An 8,471-nucleotide genomic window follows, 5' to 3' on the forward strand; every position below is an offset into this window, starting at 1 on the left:
AGAGTCTGGAACTACACCTCCTGAATGCTATACAGAGTCTGGAACTACACCTCCTGAATGCTATATAGAGTCTGGAACTACACCTCCTAAATGTTATATAGAGTCTGGAACTACACCTCCTGAATGTTATATAGAGTCTGGAACTACACCTCCTGTTATATAGAGTCTGGAACTACACCTCCTGTTATATAGAGTCTGGCACTACACCTCCTGAATGTTATATAGAGTCTGGAACTACACCTCCTGAATGTTATATAGAGTCTGGAACTACACCTCCTGAATGTTATATAGAGTCTGGAACTACACCTCCTGAATGTTATATAGAGTCTGGAACTACACCTCCTATAATCCATAACCATTTCTGTTCACGAAAATATATTTCAAAAATATCTTTACATTTTATTGTAGAATTTCCATTTCTGATAAGCAGCAAGCTATATTATGCTTTTATTATTTTTATTTATATTGGGATAGATTTGCGCGACAGTAAAGACTAAACGGAAGCGGGGAGGAGGAGTCACATCCGTTTTATACTCTGATCACATTTGAACCCATTCAATCCGGGAACGCATATCTGTCATTTTAGATTTCTTTGGCTATTAAAAAATAGCAGATATACAAGCTCAAAGCGCGGCATCGAGTGCCGCGCTATGAGCTTGTATATCTGCTATTTTAGAAAAATCCTGAGAATTTGCACAAATCTTTGAATATATATATTTTTTAACTTTGTAACTGTCAAATGTCTCAACAATTGTCTTCATTTTGCTGAAAAACTATTGTTGCTATAATATCAGTGGTACTCAAACTTTCTCTTGTCAAGGACCCCCCAAAATCATATGTTTTTGCCCGCCGATCCCAATCAAAATATGTTGTTCCAGGGACCCCCCAGCTCGCAGTAAACTGATGCAGAGATGGTGGATAGAACAACACATCAACAGGTATAGGTTTATTAATTCTGTTCAGCGTCAACATGTCAATGGCTTGTTTTGATCGAGCATCCGAGTCATCCATGTTGTTTTGTTTGCTTTGTCAACAATAAAGCGATCTTTCAAGGTCAAGGAAACTCAGATGATCCGGTGCATCACGTTTTTGAAACATTTCGGGGGAGAGATTCCGTAAAGTATCCGGTTCAGGGCTTTGTCACTGTTGGCTCCTCGGACTGGCCCCGATGAGGTGAACGGAGGTGATGCAACTGTCCTTAAATGGCTCTGCCCCAACCCATCCCTTCGACGCAACTCTCCTTAAATGGCTCTGCCCCAACCCATCCCTTTCGACGGATGTATTATCAGTTGAGTTAAAGCCTACTGAAAATATTCCTCTAGCAGCACAGCTTGCATTGAAGGGGTGGGCTGCTGTCTATTTGATGTGACCTGTCTTCAGTGGTGGAATGTACTGAAGTATACTGTACTTAAGTACAATTTTGAGGTATTTTTTACTTTACTGGAGTATTTCCTATTTTCAATACTTTTACTTCTATTCCACTACATCTCAGAGGCAAATATTGAACTTGCGACTCGTTGTGAGCTTGTAGATCTGCTATCTGCTATTTTCAAACCTTAATACTTTTACTTTTGGTACTTTAACTACATTTTGATGCCAATACTTTTGTACTTTTACTCAAGTACATTTTGAACACAGGCCTTTTAATTGTAACATTTTTATATTGTGGTATTGTTACTTTTACTTAAGTCAAATATCTGAGTACTTTTCCCACCACTGCTTGTAGCCTATAGCTTGCAGGCTATAATGCATTATTTCTACAAATATCTGGCTGATGATGGTCTGAAATGTGCTGCTGTTGTTGTTACTAACTAAGTGGTACTGGTGGGATAACGTGACTATTTAGAATGCCTGCTAATCCACAGTAATCTGCTACTTGGCCGCAGTTAATTCAACCCTTGGCCAGGACCCAGTGGTCCACAAAGTATTATACTCTCCAGTAAATACTCAAGTATTCAAAAGTACAAATTACAAAGTACATTTTTAATACCAAGCTCACTCGCGTGTAAATGGGCTATTTTCATTATATATTAAATAGGTGGTTAAATCGTAATTTTTGCAACTTTGGGTCCCAAGAGTCCCTTCCTATAGAAATGTATAGTGGAGTCAAAAGTGCAATATTTCTAATCGAAATTCAGCTGACCGAAAAGTCACAAGATTGCAATTTATTAAATAAATACTAAAAAAAAATTACTTAAAAAACGTATACTCAAGTAAATGTACTTACTATCCACCACTGGACCAGCACACACACACACGCGCACGCAACACACACACACACACACACACACACACACACACACACACACACACACACACACACACACACACACACACACACACACACACAATATTGGGGATGGCACCTTTGTTTTGCCACCCAGCTGAGGACATTGGTCTACATTCTGTATAACCATGTCACACACACACACACACACACGCACACGCACACGCAACACACACACACACAAACACACGCACACGCACACGCACACGCACACACACACACACACACACACACACACACACACACACACACACAGCCAGGCTGCACAATAACATCTCTTATTATAGCCTTTTGTCTCTCTGGCATAAGAGCGACTAAAACTCAGTCTGTCTGCCCTTGTCTGGAACATGAAGGTCAACATAGAAACCCCTTCTCCTCCTCATGAGCAGCCTCATACGCACACACAGACCCACTGAACACAGACGGTGTGTTTAAAGACACTGTGACAAAGTGTGTGTGTAGGTCTGCCGGGCACTGGGTCGCAGTTTGGTCGCTGGTAGCAACCTGGCAACACAAGGCATGAAGGCAGGAGAAAATCCTTAGGAATTAATCCTCTGATGAGTCACACCGACCTACTGTTGTAGGCAGTAGGCTATAGTAGACAACCTACTGTTGTAGGCTATAGTCTCACCAACCTACTGTTGTAGGCTATAGTCTCACCAACCTACTGTTGTAGGCAGTAGGCTATAGTAGACAGCCTACTGTTGTTGTAGGCCATAGTCACACCAACCTACAGTTTGTTGTAGGCTATAGCAGACAATCTACTGTTTGTAGGCTATAGTAGACAACCTACTGTTTGTTGTAGGCTAGTGACACCAACCTACTGTTGTAGGCTATAGTAGAGTCTTAACACCAACCTACTATAGGCTATAGTATTATTATTATTATTATTATTATTTTTATTTTTTTTAATTATTATTATATACAACCTAATGTTATATGCTAGAGCCCTACACCAACCTACTGTTGTAGGCTATAGTATTATTATTATTATTATTATTATTATTATTATTATTATTATTATTATTATTACATTTATTATTAATATTAATATTATTCATATTATTATTATAATATACAACCTACCGTTATAGGCTATAGTAGAGCACTACACCAACCTACTGTTGTTGGCTATAGTTACAGTATAGCATAATAATGTAGTACATATAGTGGCTCATGCACTCAGTCCAGTAAATAAATGATAATAAACTAAAATGCCAAAATTTGTTGGGTCGTCACAATAACTTAGATATATAACATAGACTATATACATTTAGATGATGCTTTAAATGTCCATCTATGCTGTGTTGTCACAACTAATAAGACACATTAAGTCATGCTTAAAAAAATAAAATTAAAAAGTTGACATATTAGGCTATAGTTGTGATTTCCATCAATGAATGAACCGGTCAGTGCATGTCTATAGTGTCCACCTGCTCTCTATTAGCCCACTGTATACTCACACTGTCTGCAATGCGTGGTTCCATGGATCCATGCTGCTGCTGGATCTGGGGGAAGCCTAGTGGATCCTTGTGGATCCCTCCTGTGCATGATCTCCTGAGAGAAAATCCTTGTGAAAAAAACAGACGCACTAATAATGTGGTCGTGTGTCGCGGGAGGGGCTCTGTGATAATACAACGCCCCAAATAACGGTGCTAGAGAGAGGGGGGTCCCCTGTTATTAAGTTGAACGACAAGAAGCAGCCCGTTTCCATCCACGGAGTGTCCAGCAATGTGCTGCTGCTCACTGACCACTGGCTCTGGCTGTCACAATGCCTCCGGCGACCGCATTCCTTCCTATCCACCAACCACCGGAGAGAACACACACACACCCGAACATCCACGGAAACAGCCGAACCTCTCCTCTGGACCTCACTGGGTCGTCTCAGGTTGGGTCTCTCTCTCTCTCTCTCTCTCTCTCTCTCTCTCTCTCTCTCTCTCTCTCTCTCTCTCTCTCTCTCTCTCTCTCTCTCTCTCTCTCTCTCTCTCTCTCTCTCTCTCTCTCTCTCTCTCTCTCTCTCTCTCTCTCTCTCTCTCTCTCTCTCTCTCTCTCTCACACACTGTGTGTGCAGCCTGTATGGCGCACCTGATACTGTCTGATGCGCAAACGAGGCGCTCAACGTAGGCTACGTACGTGTCTCCGTCTGATGCATAGAGTTAAAAATAACTGATGGCACTCCGGTCCCTTACTAATAATACCGTGGTTCTCAAACTTTTTCATGTCAAGGAGTCATAGGACCCCCCAAAATGTATTTGGTCACGGACCCCCATCTCAAAATATTTTGTTCCAGGGACCTCCAGAACTTAAGCAAAGATTTGAATAAAAAATGTTGGCTTTAAAAAATATATATTCAAAGATTTGCGCAAATTTTCGATTTTCTAAAATAGCAGATCTACAAGCTCGATAGCACAGCAATCGGTGCCGCACTGAGCTTGTGGATCTGCTATTTTTGAATAGCCAAAGTATAAGATAATGGTTAAAGTGGTTAAAATGATTGTGACACTATATTGACTTATTTAGCATGGGGACCCCCTGGTACCCCACCAGCACCAAGGCACCCATGGGGGTCCCCGGACCCCACTTTGAGAACCAATGCATAATAATATACCTATGATTAATAATACCATGTGGTTCTTCTGAACAAATGGACCCCCTCCCCTCCCCTCCCTCCCCTTGTGGTCCCCAGACCCAACTTTGAGAAACAGCTGCTCTAAAACAGTGATTCTCAACCATTTTAATTGCAATTTGATTGATTGATTGAATACTTTATTAGCAGTTTGCAAAGAAAAAAAAGCACAGGAAAGTACAGTTCAATACAAGGTCTGCTAAGAGGATTTTAAACCCAAGAAAGCCTATGGCTTGTTTCCACTGGGGTCCTTTGTACTCAATTCATCAAAACTAATGGCATGTTGATCCATGGGACTGTCTGGGACCCAAAATCTACACTGCAGTATCAGTGTTAATCTAACTCTGAGAGTGTTACACAGACCCTAAAAGGGTCCAATTGCTTCCTAACTATCAATCATTTGGCTGGGGACCCCCTGGAACCCACTCAAGGACCCCTGCGGGTCCCGCGGACCCCACTTTGAGGACCACTGCTCTAAAACGAATGCTATATGAGCGTCACATTAAAAGGTGTGCAGAATAAGGCGTCGCTTGCCAAAAATAACAGATCCAAGAAGAGATCCTGTTCTTTTTGGCAAGCGACACTGATCAATTAGGCTTAATTATAGCCAGCTCAACCTAGAGTAGAGGCTGTTAAGGTTTAATACATTAAAAACATATAGACAAAGCACTGCATAACACTTTTTACAATAGATAGTACAATAGATACTAGGCAACAGGCAAACTGTAGCAAAGGTGAGGCAGATTGTTAATTAATTGTTCTTGATGGCCTTTAGGGTAATCAACCACCTGCTATAGCAGGTGCCAAGTGGCGATAGGCCTATCAACTGGCAAAACACCTCATGAGAATAATACATTAATATAATAAGTAGACTACCTTAATAACCTTTGTGAATCAAAATGGTGTGCAACTTCATTTAACGTAGTTATTTTTTTAAATCATGCTTCAACTTAGACATAATAAACATGCTGGACAGCCTAGAGTTGGATGTACAGTTAATTAGAGAGCAAGTGGCGCCCCCTGGTGTATGATGACAACTTAGGACAACAGCTTAAAGGAGTAGTTCACCCAAAAAACATCTTATTTTCTATCAATTACACACCCCATGAAGCCTTGAATTCATTGAGATTTTTTTAGTTTTTGTCACATTCCTGAGCCAATAACTTGATGACCGGAGGGGTCTCCAGTAGAAGATTCAATGGAGACTCTTTGAGTCTCCTACAGGAGACTCCTACTTTACAACAGCCACTTATACATCTTATATGAAATACTACATAGCTGCATGGTCTTCGAGACATTAGTGAAAAATTATAATCTGTGAGGCCAATGAAATATTCGATGTAAAAGCTTTTATTTTATTTTATTAAAGGACGAATACAAAAAGATACATACAAGCATTTGTCGGCATCACATTGAAGCTTAATATCAACAACACACAAGAGCACCACACACACACACACACAGACACAGTCACTTATATTAAAACAAGCGAGAGAGAGAGAGAGAGAGAGAGAGAGAGAGAGAGAGAGAGAGGTGCATCATGGACTCTGATCTCCTTAGTACCAAACCATATCATTTATATGATATTTAAATACCCCATCATGTACATATCAGTTTGCAGTGCTCTCTCTTTCTCTCTCTCTCCCAAGGAGGGGGAAATACAGTTATGCTTAATTCATACTTTGCGGTGCGACAGTTATTTTTGGCACACCGTCATACAATATACAACAAAGCATAAATTGAGCTTCACGCTCTGAGTAGAACCACAGAGTATAATTTATCACCGAGGGAAACCCCCCAGCGGAGCAGGCTCTGTATAACATGACAGTTTAGCAGCTCCCAGAACCACAGAGCAGCTAGAAATACTGTACAATACTTCAGAGAGAGGCTTTATATATAAAACCACAGGGGAGGCTGTATAGAAAATAAGATACTGTAAGGGCTTCTTTATTGTCTATGTTAGATATAAAAGAACAGGACCAGAGGACCCAGGACTAGGGTTGGGATTACGGTGGTTCTCAAACTTTTTTAATTTCAAGGACCCCCATAACTCTGAGTGTACAAATGGAACCAAATGGACCCGTACGGGTCCATTTGTACACTCTCAGAGTTACACACCTGTAAGGGTCCATTTGGAACCACCATATAGGTATCGTTAAAGGGGAACCGTTATGGAATCGGACCGTTAATAGGGAATCGTTTTAAATTCTAAAGGTTCCCATTCCCAACCCTAACCCAGGATCCCTGGAAACACTAAAGGAGGTCATGAAACGCCAGGATGATTTTCTTTGTTTGTTTTCCAGTTCAGGTTAAAATACAGCAGATTAAAAACATGGCAGACTAGTAAGCAACATAGCTGTGTGTTATATTTTCATGTCCAGAGCCAAGGGCGTGGCCAATGTCCAAGCATGATAGACAGTATTGACACACCTAAAATCTAACACACCCATTGTTAATTTGATTCTTTTGATGAATTGAATACACATGGACCCCAATGGAAACAAGCCTTAGTGCTTAGCTGCAGCTGTGTTGCTTACATCACTAGTGTGTACCAGAGCCATATAAGGAGAGTTGCATCACCTCCGTTCACTTCATCGGGCCAGTCTTCTACAGTGCCTTCTATTGGCGAATAGTGACAAAGCCCTGAACCGGAAGTTTTACGGAATGCTCTGGAGTCTATGTGTGTTTGTCACTATTTCGAGTTCACATGAACCACGTGACCGGCGCTGTTTTCTGCCCCGAGGTGATGCAACTTTCTAATACAATACTGTAGTCTTTAACCTGAAGTGGAAAACAATAAATCAGCCCTATAAGGTTTCAGATCCCTTTAATCTCAGTTTGATTGAACTTGCCAGTATAAGACCAGTCGAACAACTTGTGGTCACGGTATACTCTCCCAGTGTGTGGGGAAAAAGCATTCCGGTAATCAATCCTGTGTTTTCTGACAGGTTTGAGTAAACGCTTAAAAGTATATACATACTTTACAAACAAACACAGCTCAAATATTGGAAATGTATCCGATCCCCCAACGTCTGTTGTTGAGAGGAGGCAGTGAGGCAGCAGTGGGGAGGGACGGATATCCCCCGTTAAGAGAACGCAGTGACATTACATGTCATGGCATTATTTTGTCACTGTCACATTTACAATAATGTCTTCCAAGTCATCCTGTGTCAGTTATAATGACTGGTATGGAACTTTTGTCTGCAAGCTAAAAATCAGTTCTTGTCGGAGAGCAACACCTTACTAGGACTAGAATATAAATTAGGCATTTCATCTGCTCGTTACTTCGTAGTTAACCGCTTCGTTGGCATTTGAACGCTGTCGTTGCTATACAAACAGTGACCCCCCCCCCCCCGCCCCCAAAAAAACAGGCTTGTTTGTCTGCTAGAAGAATGTGACTTCAATGTGGGTCAATACCTTTTAGTAAGCTCTGAACTCATCCGAATCCTGAGTCCCACGAAAAGGAGAGGTAAGACATAAAGAAGGATTGTCTTTTTTTTTTTTTTTTTAACGCAAGAGAACTTCTGGGGAATTTCTGTATAGCTTGCAGACCTTGTA

The sequence above is a fragment of the Gymnoscopelus braueri genome, assembly GCF_963280865.1.
Source record: "Gymnoscopelus braueri genome assembly, chromosome: 2".
Classification (NCBI taxonomy): domain Eukaryota; kingdom Metazoa; phylum Chordata; class Actinopteri; order Myctophiformes; family Myctophidae; genus Gymnoscopelus; species Gymnoscopelus braueri.